This window comes from Beta vulgaris, chromosome 6 (genome assembly GCF_026745355.1).
Source record: "Beta vulgaris subsp. vulgaris cultivar EL10 chromosome 6, EL10.2, whole genome shotgun sequence".
NCBI classification, from domain to species: Eukaryota; Viridiplantae; Streptophyta; class Magnoliopsida; order Caryophyllales; family Amaranthaceae; genus Beta; species Beta vulgaris.
Window position 1 is genome coordinate 50,934,409 of NC_079207.1, and position 16,954 is coordinate 50,951,362.

Below are 16,954 nucleotides of genomic sequence, written 5' to 3' on the forward strand. Positions count from 1 at the left end.
CGGACGCTAAATTCAGACGCTAAAAAGGCGTATTCTTATTGTGTTCATTTCTCGAATATATTAGAATATCATCAATGAATACCACCACAAACTAAAACTCATGGAAAAAAAATCATATTCATCAAATCCATAAATATGGCAGGAGCATTGGTTAACCCAAACCGCATTACCGTGAACTCATAATGACCATAACACATCATAAATGCAGTCTTAGGTACATCCTTATCAGCTACCCTCAATTGGTGATACCCCGAACGCAAATCAATCTTCAAGAACACACTCGCTCCATTTAATTAGTCGAATAGGTCATCTATTCTAGGCAAAGGATGCGTGTTCTTGATGGTTACATTGTTCAGTTCCCTATAATCGATACATAACCTCATACTCCCATCCTTCTTCTTCACAAATAGTACAGGAGCTCCTCAAGGTGATGCACTAGGCCTAATATAACCCTTATCCAGCAACTCCAGCAATTGCATCTTCAACTCACTCATCTCGGTTGGTGCAATTTTATAAGGTGCCTTAGATATAGGTGCAGTTCCAGGAACTAAGTCTATGGTGAAAAAAGCTCTTGCAAGCGGCATACCTGAAATGTCACTTGAAAATACATCTATAAATTCATTCACAATTAGAACATCCCCAATGTTCTTCCCAACTTCTATACTCACATCCTGCACACTATAAAAAAATAGTTCACACCCCTTCTTTATCAATTTTCTCACTTGCATTGCAGAATTAACCCCAAACTTCTCAGGCTTCCCAAAATGCTATAGGAGGTCAATTTTCCAAAAAAGGTTTTTCAAAACTACTTTTTGAACTTCACATTCTATATTGGCCTTTAACCAGTTCATCGCAAGAATAACATCTAGGTCTCCCAAGTTGAATTTCCTCAGTCAATTCTTGCTCAAATTTCTGAGCCTTTGGCTCTCTCATAAATGCAGGGTAAAAAAATTTCAAATTTCCTAATCCAATTCTCTAAGAAGGTAGGATCAGCTTACCCCTTAAAGAATGATGGTTTAACCTTGGCTAGTCCCTTAAACATGTTCCCAGCAGAATCGGGATGCTCAACTCTTTCCTGAGTCAGTTTCTCTATCAATAGGCGAATAGCAGAAGCTAAGACATCATTGTTGTTTGACATTCTACTTTGCGACTGAAATTTAACGCAACTCTACTTTGGTTTCGATTCATAACTTACTTGCCATTCTCTACGAGGGCAACATTTGATTTGACCACAAAGATCGCCTCAACAAACAATTTCTCATAAAGTTACTATAACACTAAGTTCGCACATTATGAACCATAACAATCATATATTCACGCATGAATAAATTTTCACATTAATAATCATTTAAGGATCAAATAAAACCAATCACAATAAATAAAATGTTCCCCTTTCTGCATATTAAAATATATTCTCACTCAACTCGAATAACTAAATAATAACTCTTATTCCTCGAACGATAATAAGAATATTTTTCCAATCAAAAATAACCAACTTATTCCTGACAATATAAAGATGCTAAATAAGGAAATTTAAATTATTGTAGCTTAGATACTTACTCAACTACTAACCTTAGCACACAAATAGATACTCTATGGAGTTACATTATCATCCCTATTCTTATTTTCTTTGTACTTTTATGGAGTAAACATTTCATCTTCCAAGTCTCTAGAGTTTTCACTAATATAATAATAATCTGAATTCCTGGGTCGTAGATCTTCGAATCCTTTTGGGTTGAGGTTCATCCTCTTCTAACTCTAAATTACTAACATTGCTTAGATAAGATCTCCAAGTAGCATTGTAGATTTCCTTATTTCGGGTTTGCTTTCTAGTACGATCAAACTCTTGAATTACCTCATCATCGCTATTAGGGATGCCTACTTTCAAGACATAACACATAACAAGGTCTAAACTGATGTACCTTTCACTATCAGACTCTCCATCATACTCATCATCACTCAATACAATTGGGTTGTAGTAACTCCCTACTCTAGCATCTTCTCTATCAGACATGGCTAGGGGTCTACAACAAATAGACATACTTCCATAAATATTTGGTACTCTCACTTAACGTAATTCCCAGCAATAAACAATAAGTAAGCACAACAAACAATATAAGCATAAGAATATAAATAGTAGTAGGGAAGAAAAATATAATCATGTTGAACTAATTATTTAATGCAGATATATAATATTTCTATCCTATATGTCCTTTCTATATTACCCATCTCTCACAAACAATAAAGTAACACTAGGGGAAAAAAAAGGAAGGGCTGCGGAGGAAGGGCTGCGCTTTTTCTAAAAGCGCAGCCCTACACAACAGAAGGGCTGCGCTTTTTTATAAAAGCGCAGTCCTTCACTTAGTAGGGTTGCACTTTTAGAAAAAGCGCAGCCCTTCTTACTTCAGAAGGGCTGCGCTTTTTCTAAAAGCGCATCCCTACTAAGTGAAGGGCTGCGCTTTTATAAAAGGCGCAACCCTTCTGACTAAGTAGGGCTGCGTTTTTGAAGAAAAGCGCAGCCCTTCTTAAAAAAATTTGAAAAATTCAAGTTCGCGGGCTTCAAATATTAAGCGGGATTCGTCAAATATATCCCTCACTCTTCTCTCTCCTCTCTCACGTCCCTCATTATTCCTTTTCCTCCTTCTCTCACATCCCTCCTCCCTCTCCTCCTTCTCTCTAATCCTCTCAAAAACTCCCAGAAAAACGCTGAAATGATTTGCACGAATCATGCCGACGGAGTCCGATTGCCTATTGTGATACCTTTTCGGAAGCGGAACGAGCCAACGAGTCAAACTCACCACTATGTCGTGACGTTTAGGCTTTTTAAGCCATCCGAGTTCGTTTAAGCCTCCAAATAGGCATTTTAAGTTTTTCCGAATTTTTTTTTCCTTAAATTACGTATTAGGGTTTTGTTTTATGTATTTAAACATTATTAGGTTAATGTTTGGAGGTAGTTCTTGTATTTTCAGATCTATAATGTTCTTGTATACTTCTCTTTGTTTATATATTTTGATTAATGTTCTTGTATACTTCTCTTTGTTTTGATTAATGTTCTTGATACTTCTCTTTGTTTATTTTGATTAATGTTCTTTTATACTTCTCTTTGTATATAATTTCTTGTATTTTCATCTTTGTTTTGATTAATGTTCTTGTATACTTCTTGTATACTTCTCTTTGTATATTAGTTTTTGTTCCATTTTCGTTTCATTCTTATCTTTGTTTTGGGTTTAGTATTTTCGTTTCGTTTCTCTTCTCTTCTGTTTAATTTCAGAAAATGTGAGATTATGAGTAAAAAAATGTAAAAAAAAAAATTTTTTTTTTTTTTTTTTGGTAGGAAGGGCTGCGCTAGTTAGGAAAAAGCGCAACCCTCCTAGCTCAGAAGGGCTGCGCTTTTTCCTAACTAGCGCAGCCCTTCTAAGCTAGAAGGGCTGCGCTTTTTCTAACTAGCGCAACGCTTCTAGCTTAAGGGCTGCGCTTTTCTAGCGCAGCCCTACTTGAAAAGTGAAGGGCTGCTACTGAAAGGGCTAATGTCAAAAAGCGCAGCCCTACAGGCCTTTTTCAGCGCAGCCCTTCTTCATTTTCCCACTAGTGTAAGTAAAATAAACTAGAAATATTAAAATAATGGATAATAATATTTTAAAATTTCCGAATAAATAAATAAAGTAAATTAAAAAAGTCGAACCTAATAAATACATGAATAAAATTTTGGAACTAATTTTGAATGTAAAAAAATTTCGAGGCTTAAATAACTTTCGAAATTAAGATAAAAATTTCGGATACTAATTTCGATTAATAACTTGTTTAAAAATTAATTTAAGCATAACGAATAAGTAAGAGCTCAATTCTAAGAAATTCATTTTTAAATAAATAGCTAGTTAGGTGCCTAAATTTTTAAAAATAAACCTAAAGCTCCCAGATGCCACTTTGTAACACGCCGATAATTCTATCTTTTCCAAAAATACTTTTCAAATACAAAACTACAACATTATCAAAACATTATTTCCCGTGTGATAATGTATCGACTTATTCAGATTTTTGCAGCGGAAAACATATAACTAACTTTAGAATTGAAATTCAATAACTTACAAAGTCAACTTTAAAACCAACCAACTTAAATATATATAATGTATTAACTAAAGTACGATAAATAAATCAACATGTTACACAAGCTCTCCATTCCCGAACCCCCATGATGCATCATCTTCACACATGTAGATGACAATGCACTAGAGAATCTGCTCACCAAGATTAGATCATTATTGGATCAATAAGGCAAAGTCATGATCAAACACACAAACAAAGCATGTAATCAGCAAAGTTGAGTACTACATAACAAGTAAATAAACATTCCTAACATAATACTAGTAAATATTAAGCAATGATAAATAACAACATAATAATTTGCAGATAACTTTTACTGAACTAGACTTTAACAATACTTTTATTATTACTTTAAATGAATAGTCACTTCACCGAGTTGTCTAACTAAAAACCAGCCTTCCCTTTGGAAGATGAAATATAGGCACGACTCTATATTCCCATGACCTACGATATCCAAGAACCTTTTAAATAACTATAAGGACGGTGATGAATCGGAACCCAGAAAAAGCCATGGCCCGCTCACCATGTACCCCAGCTCCTGATTGTCCAACTTCAGACGTGCACCAATCTAAAGTTTATCACTATCCAAGTTCCACTTCACATTATTTACCATTTATTACTTGTTATGACACACAAGCAACACATATAATATATAATCAAACATTCACAACTTTACTTTTATCTTACGATTAAATAAGTGATCATACAACTTACAGCGCAAGATTAATTCATTCTTTAATCATATCTTTCTTATTTGTTGAACCTAGACAACAATCAACTTACCTTTCAAAGGTATAAAATATCAACTTACCAAATAAGACCATCGGTCCTCATAGAGTAGTGAAATAATAATAAAAGGAAATAACATGATTCAATAATGATCCACACCAAAAAAAATATTAATGTCCCCATATGAATTAATAAGATAAATTTCCCAACCAACATGCTTGCATCAATCTTCCATACAACCATGATATAAATCTCATAATTAAATCTCATACTTAACATGTTCGCACACATGCATAAACATGCAAAATCAAACATAATAACAATCATATATGAACTCACAAATTCCTATACATGATACTACATAACTTTTCTTCCTAAAATCATGATACTACATCAATCAACACATAGGTATGTACGTACCTTGTGTAGACAAATTGATAGGCCATTTTAACAACTTTATAAGTCGCCTAGAGAGAACTCTCCACCTAAAACAACCAATAAAAATTTATAATCAATACTCCAAATAAATTCCAACAATTTTAAAATACTCTAAATTCCCTTTAAAAATATTTAAAAGTTATTTTTATCATTAAAACTTCAATTACTTATACTCCCTAGCATAATACTACTATACTAGTCATTAAAATCCATAAAACACCATATATAACATCTTTTTTAAAATTTCAGCAACATGTAATTTATTTCAACTCCCTTTAAACATACTTAAACTTATAAGTATAACCAATTTCATAGTTTATAATATAATACTATGATTTTTCAATCTTTAATACCCTAAAAATTCATGCTTTGATATTCAAAAATTCAATTTAAACATAATAATGAAATCTGAATTTTTATTTCTTCAATACATAAATCATATAATCATAGATTCATAATTAAATCATCAAATAAAGCTTCCAAACATAATTAAACTAAAAAGAAATCTTAAAAACATAATCTTTAAATAAAACATGAGGAGGAAGAAAACAAACCAACGCAACGAAAAGGAGAAAAGGAACACGCGGCGGCCAAGGAAGAGCGGCGGCAGCGCACAACCGGTGACTGGTGGTCGCCGTCAAGTGGGGTGGTTGGCCGAACCAGTGGCCTAGCCGAGCAAGAGAACTGAGGAAAAGGAGAAGGAAGAAAAGAAATAGGGAGAAAAAGAATTTGTAAGGGCTGAAAATTGGGAGGAAGGAGGAGAGAGAAAAATAATGTATGGGGAAAATTTTGGGTTTAGTGTATTTATATACTCCCTCTGTTTCAAAATATAAGGCACGCACAATGTTTGAGGTCGAACTTTGATCGTTAATTACCCTCAATTTACGTGGAGAACAAATTTAAAACATTAATGATATTGTAGTATTTTTTAGCACGAATCTGACGATATAATTTTTATAATTTTTATTTATCATATTATGAGAGATATTTGTGGTCAAAGCAATTTTTTGTAAAACGTGAATGCCTTATATTTTGAAGCGGATGGAGTATATGTTTTCCTAGTGAGCTTAGGAAAAGGTAATTATGCTTTAAATAGAGTTTAATGATGAGTAGATTGATGACTGAAACTCCAAACATCACCAGAAGTCATTTTTTCTAATCTAATTAGTATTTGGGTTCCTCAAGCCCATTTAAACTCCTTTTTCAAATTCAAATATATTTTAAATGTTTTTCAAACCATGCTTTAACAAAATATTTTAACTTCCTTAAATCCTTAAAATAATTTCTTTGACTTTCAAATAGTCAACCTTTTAAATAAATAAATTATTTTAAACTAAATTATATATATATTATATATATATATATATATATATATATATATATATATATATCCCTGACAAAATTTTTCACCATATACCCCTGAAATTTTTTTTATTCATCATATACCCTCGATGTTTTAAAAATTCACCGTATACCCCTCAATTTCTTGATAATTCATCATGTGCCCTTAATGATTAACGATTATCAATTTTTTTAATAATTAAGCCTTGATTCCATTACTAAACCTTATTTTATCCCTATTTCACTTATTTACCCTAATAAATTAGCATTAAAACAACACATAAGGCCAAAGAAGAAGAAAGAGAGTTATGAAGGAAAACAACTAAAAGGGGCCATTTGTTGTGTTTTAATGGTGTTCAACTACAACTAACGACTCAAATAGGGGTTAACTATTATTTAATAACAGAATTAGAGGTTAATGATCAAAAAGTTGATAATCATTAAGGGTACATGGTGAATTATCAAGAAATTGAGGGGTATACGGTGAATTTTGAAAACATCGAGGGTATATGATAAATAAATAAAAAATTCGAGGGTATATTGTGAAATATCCGTAAAATATATTTATAAAATCCATAAATTTACGGGGGATTATATCTGTCTTTTTAGGTAAACTCGGAACAACTCGTTCTGCTTCCTTCAAACATGTTTTTGGTTTTTTTTCTTTTGAAAATTCTACATGATGGCCTCATACTTTGGGTTTTTCTTCTTTATGATAGGTCAAAAAAAAATTCGTACCGAGCGACCTCCTAGGTTGGCTAATTACACTCAGTAATCTTAATTCACCTAAAACCTAACTAACTCGTCATTTAAGTAAATTTACCAACTTATCCAATAGTTAATCATCCTAATCCAAAACCCTCATCCCTAAAAAAAACCACACCCCTCGTAAGTTATGTATGACTAGCTTTTTCTGCACGCTATGCGTGCGGTGAAATTTTAGGCATAACTATTACTTGGTATTAAAATAAATGAAAACAAAAATTATGAAATTACGTATCTACGTTCACCTTCAGTTGGTGAGTAAGAAGTATTTAAATATTTACAAATAGTATCTAAAAAACATTTTTAAAGTAGCTATAAGTGCTAAAATTGCATATCCAAGTAATGAAAAAACATAATTTTTTTTAGAGTTTGTATTTGTCTGTAGTATTAATTTTTGGTAAGTTTTTGATTATTAATTTTTTTAGTTGATTGGATCTAAATTTAATTTGATTGAATCTTTTTTATTGGTAAGTTTATCAATCATATGAGTTGATTAAGTTTAATAGAGATTTGGTCAAATTGTTTTTTGGTAAGTTTATGTGTGCAATGGTTTTATATTGTGGAGGGGTGAATATGTAAATTCAAATAGGGACACCAGTGCTCCCCCTTGGCTTATATAATAGAGATTATCATAACTCCTTGGTCCTCAACTTCGCTAATCATATTTTTTCGCAGGTGCAATTTCACAACACGTCGGGTCTTTTTCATGCAATTAGTAACATTTGATTTCTGTAACAATAGGACACCATGATTGTTACACAATGGAAAAAATGATGGTGCAATTACTATTATAAATTGACTACAAATGATTAGGGTCAGCAAGTTGCAGAAAATTATGTTGATTAACTTTACAAAATCTCTATTATATAAGTCAAGGGATGAGGTGTGATGTCCTCTTTTGAAGTGACTAAAATACCCTTAATGATCTAATTAATGGAATAAAAAAATTACAAAAGCAAATCATTTAAAAATTCTCATTCCAACTTGCCATTTAAAACAAGTTTAAAATGGTATATGCATCAAATACTTCAATCAAAAATTAAATGGACAAAATATTTATACCTTATAAAAAAAGATGGCATACATAACGTGCACATGAAAAGTCTGAACATTCACTACCTTTGATACTCTTTAATTTAGTTAAACCAACTCATTATTTTTGTTCTTTCCGTTCAATATTCATTCACAAAAATTAATGTTAACAATCACTCACAACCTTTTTATTTTTTTACATTAGCGAATTAATATATTTAAATTCATCTAACTGTTGAATTTTTCACATTTAAGTTTAATCATAAATAAAATACGAATGGAGTATCTAATAGAATAACAAATTTTGAAATTAACGCACGCATCGCGTGCATATGAAGGCTAGTTTACATTATGTTATTACTACCACTCCATTTAATCAAAAACTAGTTATTAAGCCCGGGCTATGCCCCGGGTAAGAAAAAATTCATTTATTAATATTGTACTTTGATATGATATCACTAAATATAACTTGGTCTAGTGGTTAAAACTTTAGTACATGAACTTGAGGTCACGGGATCAAAACCTATACTATGCAATTTCTATATTTTTTATTGTACATGGATTACATGAACTAAAACTCACTAGAAAGAGCGTCACGTGGCACTGTTCCTAGTTTACGCACGCCTTTTAATATATTAGTATAGATGGAAATCCATGTTGAGTTTTAATCATGATTGAAGTAGCCTTTGAACAATCTGTAGCAATAATTAACTAGAGTTGGGTTAGTAAATTTACTTTAAATGATGGATTAACTAAGTTTAAAATGAATTAAGATCATTAAGTATAATTAGCCAAAGTAGGACATCACTTGATATAAATTCTTTTTCAGCCTGCTGTATACCCCGATATATCTCTCTTTTTCAAAATACTTTTCAATATAAAAATTAGAGAATCATCAAATCATTATGGCCCGCCTGATAACGTATTGGCTTATTTAGAATTTTGCAGCGGAAAATATATAACTGAACTTTAGAATTGAAATATAATAAATAATGAAATAGCTTTAAAACCAAACAACATTGTTAACTTTAACTTCAAACCAAACTTAAATTTAAATTTATCTACTAAAACAATAAACAGATCAATCTGCTACACAAGCTCTCCATTTCCAGAACCCCATGATGCAACATCTGCACACCTGTAGATGTCAATGCACTAAAGAATCTGCTCACCAAGAATGGGTCATCACATGATCAATAAGGCAAATTCATGATCAACGCACATAAACAAAGCACGTAGTCAGCAAAGCTGAGTACCACATAATAATAAATAAACATTTCTAACATGATAGTAATAAATATAAGCAGTGATAAATAACAACATAACAATCTAACAATTTACAGATAACTTTTACTGAAATAAACTTTAACAATCTTTTTATTACTGTAATGGAATAATCATTAGACCGAGTTGTCTCACCTAAAAACCAGCCTTCACCTAGGAAGACGAAATACGGGCGCGACTTTGTATTTCATTTTGACCGACAATATCGATGAACGTTTTAATAAAAATAAGAATGGTGATTAATCCAATTCCCAGATAAAGCCATGGCACGACCACCATGTACCCCAACTCCTAATTGTCCAGCTTCAGACGTGCACCAGTCTAAAGTTTATTACTATTCAAGTTTCACTTTACATGATTTACCAGTTATTACTTGTTATGACACATAAGCAATAAAGATGACATATAATCAAACATTCACAACTTTATTCCTTTTTATCTTAGGATTAAATAAGTGATCATACAACTTACAACCCAAGATTAATTCCTTTTTTATTTCAATCCTTCATATTTGTTGAACCTAGCCAACAACCAACTTATCTTTCAAAGGTAGAAATTAGCAACTTACCAAATGAGGCCCACGGTCCTCATAGAGTAATGAAGATAATAATATAAGGGGACACATGATTCAATCATGATCCAACTTAATAAATATATTAATCCCCCACGTGAATTAATACATAAAGTTTCCGACCAACATGCTTGCATCAATATTCCGTACAAACATGATATTAATCTCATAATTAAATGTCATACTTAACATGTTCGCACGCAGGCGTAAAACATGTAAAATTCAATTATAATAGGATTTTTTAACTACAATAATATAAATTTTTGCCTGTTTTCTCGTAATATTACAAACTTTTGATTATTTTTAAATAATATAAACTTTTGCCTAAAATTCCTCTAGTAGGGCAATGTGACCTTTAACCTGTAAAACAGGTAAAAGAAAATATTAAAAAATCCAAAATCTCTTTCCCTCTCCTCCCCTCCCCCTAACAACTAAAAGCCTAACACGAAAACACTAGACTCTCCCCCTCCCCCTTCTCCTCCCCCACTCCAACCACCGGCAGCATCGCATCTCCCCTCCCTCCACCCAGAAAACACCATTGCTCCACTCCCCTACCCCCCAAAAACACCACGTCTCCCTCCCCCCCCCCCCCCATCCCCGAAAACCACCCCCACCACCCGTTTCCGCTCCTTCACCCCAAAAAACCACCAAATCACCCTTGAAAACGACTAATTGCAACCACCCTATCCTCGAAAACCACCCCCCTCCACTCCCTCACCCCCCCCCCCAAATACACAAAACCTAGCCACAAGCACCATGAACCCCACTCACCAAATCCTATCAACACTACACTCACCACCATGAACCCCAAATCACCCAAAAAATAAAAATCTTAAACCACCCCAATAAACCGCCAAAGCAAAACATCACCACCATTATTACTGGGTGGGGCTGATTTTGCGGTAGGGCGGTGGGTTGTAGGTAGGGGCTAATTTCTTGTGGGTGAAGGGTTGTTACGGAGGTGGGCGATGGGCAATGGGTAGGGGGTCTGATTTCGAGTAGATGAGAGGTTGTTTTGGGTGTTGCGGCTGTTTTAGGTGAGTGAGGGGTTCTTTTGGGGCTGGATGGTGTTGAACCCTAGTTTTGATGATGACAAAGGAACAAAGATGCAAACTAAGTAGTGAACTAATGAGTTATTTAAGTGTATGATTCTTTAAGGTATCATTGAAAGGAACAAAGAGAATACTAAGTCAAGGAAGAAATTAAGTGAGGATTTTTGAAGACTAAGTGAAGATGTCTCTTTTAAGTGATACTGGAGAAGCATTGGAGCAAGAAGAATAAAGCAAGGTGTTTTTATTTTCTAGTTCCATTGTAAATGAACAAGTAATGTTAGTAAGGAACATTGGCAGTTTTATTTGAGAATGATAGTTTGTTCCTTTGTAAGGAACAAACAAATTGGCACTAAACAAATCAGTTAAAGGAACTTATGAATAAAAGAAACTAGACTTAGACTCGAAGCATTATAATGGTTCACTAATGGAAGTTGAGTAAAACATGCCTAAATAATAGGTAACCGTTTTTCTAAGAGAAAATCTGTTTTTGTGGAAAATCTTTTTAAAGGAAAGATTTTGTTTTTCCGAAAAGATAAAGAAAAATATTATTCGGTTTTTAAAAGGATTTTATTTAAAAGATAATATTTTTCTTAACGATTTAATTTTAGTTTTGATAATTAAATCTATTTTATAATTAAAACTGATTTTCGGATAATGCTCAAGTAAATCCTATAAATTAGGAGCAGTAACTAAAACATGTCCACGTTCAAGCAGAGATCATGGGATCATGGGATGTGTTAAGGAACGTGTTCCTTAAGGGAAGGAACATCATGGGATAATGGTTTTATCATGAACACGATTTTAATTCCCACGTTCTATATTACTGTCATTATAAATATTGAAGTCTAAGTAAGTTCCAAATTGTGTCTGACTAAGTAATTAAGTGAGTTTAACTAATTAAGTATCAGTGCCTTCATTCTCTCATAATAGCCATTTGTTCTTTGCTTACTTACTCTAATTCCAATAAGCTTATTTCGATCAATTGTATTTTGGTTTTTGGGGTAAGGGGACTTTGAGTGAAGTTCTGTAAGAGAGAAGCTTTGAGTAAAGCTAGTAAGAGTGAGAAAACTTCGAGTGAAGTTGAGAGGAACTGCTATTAAGGGAACAGTGGCTCAAGAACTTGAGTTTAGGAACTCAAGGTGTGGCTCGAGAACAGAATTAGGTTGTAACAAAGTTGTTTGGCCTAATTAGTGAAAGAGTTGAGTTTAAAATCCCTAGTGGTCGAGGTTGTTTCTTCTTGTTGGGCCCAAGAAGTTTTTCCTCGTAAAAATCCCTTGTGTTCCTCTAGCTTGTTTATTTGTTTAAGTTTAAATTTTCGCAAAAAGTTACGTTTATTTCTACACATACAATTCACTCCCCTCTTGTAGTGTTCCTAGGGAAATAACAGATGGGAGCTGATCTGACTGAGTGAGGTGGTGGTCAAAGGATAGGTGGTAGGGAGAGGAGGGGACAACATATGTCTGGGGGAAGGGGGTGGCTCTGTTAGGGGGGGGGGGAAGGGAAATGGAGGGGTGGGTGTGGGGTCAGCGGTTGCCAAGGGAGAAAGACAGTGGAAGGGGAGTAGGAGAGAAGAAATATAAAAATGAAAAAAAATGGAGGAAGAAGAACCAGAGCAAACAAGAAAGAAGAAGTAAGTGTCACGTAAGCAATTTACCTGCAGCAACAAGTCACAACCGGTCATGTCTTCCTGGAGGAATTTTGGACAAAAGTTTGTATTATTCTAGTTAAAAAATCCATTATAATAGCAATCATATATGAACTCACATAGTTCCTATACATGATATTACATAACTTTTCCTTCCTAAAATCATGATACTACCACAAACAACACATAGATATGTATGTACCTTGTGTAGACAAATTGATAGGCCACTTTTAACAACTTTAGAAGTTGTCTACAGAAAAATCTCCGCCTAAAACAACAATAAGAATTTATAATCAATACTCCAAATAAATTTCAGCAACTTTAAAATACTCTAAACTACTAGAAAAAGAGTGTTTTCTCAACGCTTTTCCTCAAGATTCTGGACGAAAAAATGTGTTGAGAAATTGATTCTCAACACAATATAAAAGCGTTGAGATTTCACGCATGAAGAATTCTCGACACTTTACTGCGTTGAGATTCTCAACACCGAGCCGCGTCCAGTTATGACTTGTGACATTGTTTTGTGTTGAGTTTCTTAGCGCTTTTCTGCGTCTCGAAATATGCTCTAGACACATTCCATCATTACGATTATTTTACCTCCACAAACAAATTTTCGGAGCCAAAAGAACTCTTAACACGAAAAGTGTCGAGATTTTAGCCTAGAAAAAACATCTACGAACAGTAGAATATTCTCTTGATCCTCCTTTCAAGTTTGCTTTTCATGTAAACATATGAATCAAAGAATAGGCATATAATATCTTATCTGCAGATAATTATTTTATAATAAAAAATTAAAACTGCTTTCATCAAAGATGAACAAAGATAAAAGAAATTTTTGTATAACTTGATATAATTCAACTTTTCTAGGACAATCTTTGACAGTATCTAAATCTAAAAACTATACAAGTTTCATAGGCTTAAATTGAGTCCAATGCACAACATCTTATTCACAAACCAAAATCTTCATTTAGAAGCATCTTCTGCCTTAAATCTGAACATAAAACCACAAGAAATATATGCTTTGTTAGTGGAGTGCTCGTAAAATTTATCTATATCAACTTACTATGTTATAGTATAAAAAATCCTTTAATATCATAATTTTTAGCCTTGAGTAATAACTTTGCACTCAACAAAAGAAAAGATTTTGTATCATATATAATTTTTTATATTGAGTAATAAACTTGCTATAAAGACTTTGGCAACACTATAGACGACAATTAAAGTGTTTGTTGCCACCTCTTAAACTAACCCTGTAACAGATATCAATAACAAAACTAATTGGGACATCATTGCACATGATCACTGCCAATAATGTATGGTTTTTGGGCAACTAATGACACACAATCTACAAATCTTCAAATTTTCATATGGCCATATTCCTGCTTGAGACTAAAATTAGAGAACCAAATCTCATGCTAGTAGTTCACTGTTAGCTTTCTTAGTATCCTGATCTAAAAATTCATGCACAAAACCAAATCTCTCCCTCCTTCAACCTCTCTTCTACTCACAAACAAATTTAATCAAGGTAATTTTTTTAATCAACCAATCATTAGTATAAATTGGCAACTGAGATCAATGGAGTAAAACACCTCTAAAAATAAACTATAGCAAGTAGCTAGCCTTGTTGGTAAAACATGTTAGCCACTTCAATTTAGAATATTAACTTAGGAGAAGATTGAAACCATACTCAGCTCAGAACCAATGGCTTATAAAGATGTCCCTATTATCATAAATTTAGCAAACATAAGAAAAAAACAATTCCCATTGATATGAAGATTTCCCCTACTTCCAAACTTAACTAGAAGTATGAATTTATCAAAGATATAACAAGGTTGGTCAAGTTAACTCACTCACAACTATTGATAAAGATATCCAAAACATTAGCCAAAGCTTTAAATCCATTCAGCAAGCAACAAAGCTAATTGCATAATATCTTATAAGAGTTGGGCACTCTGAACTGCCTGGAGGTTAATGTCTGCTTATATTACAAATCTTACTTTCATTTGTTCATTAATTAAGAGGAGAAAAGATAGTAGGAGGTAGGTGACTGCAATTAGGTCAATAGGAAACTGACTTAATATAATAGAAGTACATACACCATAATCTTTTTCTTTAGTTATATACTTTCCACATGAAAATAATATGATAGAATCAGACAAAAAGAATCATATGGTTCTCTACCAAATTTAAGCAAGAAAAGGTCATTTATTTTGAAATGATCTAACAATTGTATCAAGAAGGCTATAACTTAGGTTTGATAGGAAAAAAAAGTAAGAACATATCAAAGCATACCTGACCAAGATCACCGGTGGCATTATTATGGAAAATTTCAACTCCATTTAGCTGAAAATATATAAAAGAAAAACAAGCTTCAAGTTGAAACAATAATATGAAAACTCAAAAAAGTAATTCCCAGAATCTATTGTTAGTATCAAAATTGACATGTTTTAGTATAAGTATGACTAAGTTAAAGTTTATTATACCCCTTATATTATATAATTTTTATATTCATAAAACCAAAAACCAAAAACTAAAAACTTATATTGGTGCCGAGCGAACCCTTAGATTTTGAAAACTTCCGCATGTCAAAAAAATGGAAGGAAAGTATAACTAATGGAACTATAAAAATCAATAAGTGGAAAAAACCAATTTTCCCCCAATATCTTTTCCACATGTACTAATCTAAACGACAAAATTTTCAAGTTCAAAAATAATTACAAGCACAAAATGTAAGAACAGCTGCGAAGCTAACACAAATTGGCGTAGATTAACCTTAGTATCCTTGTACTTACTTGAATAGTACTTTTCGGTTGAACGCACATCAACCTTAACATTTCCAATCACATAAGGATGAATCTGCACAAAGGAGTATGAGTCTAGTTTAATAATAAATATGCAGAGTTACATTCCAATCAGAAACTAAAGATATAGAAGCATAGTCAAGCTTAAATCAAACGTGATATAATGATAAGGGGACAAGTATTACTCAGTAACATTTTCAGTAGCTACCCAATTTGATCAAAGTTTGAGGTCATTTCTACAAATTTTCCCTTCATGTATGATCGTTCCGAGTTTGAGGTCTAAAAAAAAGTAGTAGATTAGTTTTAGTAATAATTTCGCTAATGTTCATCCTAACTATTTTTGCCTTAAATGCAGAGAGAAATCAAAGATTACTACGAAGTAAAGTGCAACAATCATACAACATCAGATTAGCAGTTTCAGAGCATAGTAGACCTGTATTTTCTTGTAATACATTCAATTTAAGTAACAATATCTATAGTATCAAGGTTTCATTAGCCAACACTCAAAGAGCTTTGATATTGTAATCTTATTATACTAAAGCAAGGTACAAATCTCCAATTAAACTAATGAATCACCTTCTAAATTGTGGACACACCGGATCCATTAGGCAATTCACATTATTCTATTTAGAATTTTTAACAAAAATTTCAACACAAATGAAAAAGCATTCTTCATAGTGTCCCTAAATTTAATATACATCAGAAAACACCAACATTATTAGCATAAGTATCAAAATGACAGTATAGTTATCACAAAATGCTTTATTAAAATTGACAGTATAGTTATCTATAATAGAATTTAGATAAAAGAGTATAAAGGACTTATGCTTAAGCACTAAAACTCCTTGTAAATTAAATAGTTCAGTATAATACTAAAATATGCCACATAATTACATGTTTTGTTCACTATAACATCAAAATGTGAAGAAAATTGTCCATTAAAAGTAATCAAAGTTAACTAATAAACTTATCATATCAAACCTGGGTGTTCAATTATGCTAGCTAAAGATCTAAAATAAAGTATAATTTGTTCATATGAATGAAATTACAAAGCAATAGTTGAATTGTGAGCCCATCTAATGCAAAATTTAGGTCTGAGTATAAAGTAGAACTGCATAGAATTTCTATAACTTACCATTATACGATAACCACCGATCTAAAACAAAATGAGATGAACATTCAGAAACTAATAGAA

The 16,954-nt window shown here is 32.6% G+C and overlaps 1 long non-coding RNA gene across 1 annotated transcript; it reads right to left on the reverse strand.

Moving 5' to 3' along the window:
• Nucleotides 1-13,874: 13,874 nt before the first annotated feature.
• Nucleotides 13,875-15,814, reverse strand: LOC130592032 (uncharacterized). The gene is made up of 3 exons (XR_008970067.1): nt 15,751-15,814; nt 15,251-15,301; nt 13,875-13,949 (listed from the first exon to the last, which is right to left on the reverse strand). It is a non-coding gene; the product is annotated as an uncharacterized LOC130592032 (long non-coding RNA).
• Between the last annotated feature and the right edge of the window lie 1,140 nt (nt 15,815-16,954).